The sequence below is a fragment of the Gymnoscopelus microlampas genome (genome assembly GCF_963454915.1).
Source record: "Gymnoscopelus microlampas genome assembly, chromosome: 20".
In the NCBI taxonomy this organism is placed as follows: Eukaryota; Metazoa; Chordata; class Actinopteri; order Myctophiformes; family Myctophidae; genus Gymnoscopelus; species Gymnoscopelus microlampas.
Window position 1 is genome coordinate 14,557,251 of NC_139957.1, and position 1,779 is coordinate 14,559,029.

A 1,779-nucleotide genomic window follows, 5' to 3' on the forward strand; every position below is an offset into this window, starting at 1 on the left:
CTGTTATAAACTGACAGAATAGGAACGCGCACCGGAGAATCGGGGTCGCGCGCCACTCGTAGAGGGTAGGGTACTATTTTTGCCTTAAATATTTTGGCTTTCAGGAGGAAATGATTTCCATAAAGTGACATCGTTTTGTTGTTTAACATAACATTTGTGTAACGATTATTGAACATGATCACCATTAATATTTGTACTTACATACTTATTTTTTTTTTTATTTTTTATTATTGTTATTATTATTATTTTTTATTATCATTAATTTCTGTAATTAACACTACACTACACAACACACAGTCGTGACACAAATACCATAGATAGATAGATAGATAGATAGATAGATAGATAGATAGATAGATAAGTGATTTTTGTAGTAGGCTATCCATCAAGACAAGTGCTACACAAAAAAAGTTACAAAACACTTGAAAACATTCTTACATTTTATTTGATAAACAATCACCTGAAAAAGGCTAATGGTCAAAATAGCTCATCTTAAATATGGGAATATCCATTTTCATCAAAATATAAATTCTTGTAAAATATTTAGCTTAGGGCTATCTCTTTCCACGTTTGTTGTTCTAACCATTACAGTGATTGTTATCAATACACATTTTGCAACACAGGAAAAAATCTTTACAGTTATAGAGCAATCAAATACAGAAAGACACAAACATCCACATAAAAGGATAAGCCATTGTTTAGACCTGACATAGCCTACATACATACATGAGTCAGTTGTCTTTATAGGGCACAGTTTGACATTAAATATTGCCTATAAAATTCAATAATTTTAACTACAATTTGGCTCATCAACAGTTTTGAAACGTAATGCAGAAATCCTTCCTTAAAAACACAGTATTCTCAGAAAAATAACACAGTAATGCTGTAGTAGAGGCCTACTTCTCCAACTCAGGAACCACCTGTATGTTCTCAAATTGACCTTTTGCAAAAGCCCCACCCACCTTAGTTACTGTCCATCAAACTGCAGATTTGTAAATGGGTTAATGAGTTAATTCCCAAGCCAGAGCTTTTTTTAGGGAGCACTCATTTTGGTTCACTCAATGTCCTACAAGCATGTCATCAGAGTTGGCAAGATATAGTGGACGGATTAGGTTATCACGTGACACAAAACAAGTGCTCCTGTGTAGCAGAGTAGTTTAGCCTGAGGCCCAAAAGCCAAAATTTTCCTTCTGGTCAGGGATTCCCTCTTGACATGTTTGGTTTCCCACGCAGGAGATCGGTTTCGAATCGGCGTTACACCTGCTACAATCACAGTGTTTGGAGGCTGGGTTTTGGGGATGACTGGTTATGGTTTGGGAACACACAAGAGGGGGAAAATATCACATTATTACAGCTGGTAGCATACCCCAAACAAAGTAGAACCTTTTTTCAGAGGACTGCTGCGGCGCCGGCTCCGCTCTGAGTTCTGAACGTTTAAACCCACCCATTGTATACAGTGCTGGAATGGTGATTTTACCACAGATCTCAGCTGTTTGTTTACATCAACGTGCTTTGACATAAACGGTCTCAGAGATATTCCATTTCTGGTGACAGAAACGGTGTACAAAGTGTGTGCTGTCACTCCATTCATTATTTGCAATTGTTTGTACCTCCTTCTCAGACAACCTCTGCAATATCATTTAAATGGACTGCAATATGCAGTGGAGGAATTTATTAGCAATATTCAAATGAGAACAAGGGGCACAACAATGTAAAAGCTCTAAAAGAATGAGAAAGCCCATAAACTCATCCTATAAAATGCGACCAAGATCTGTATGC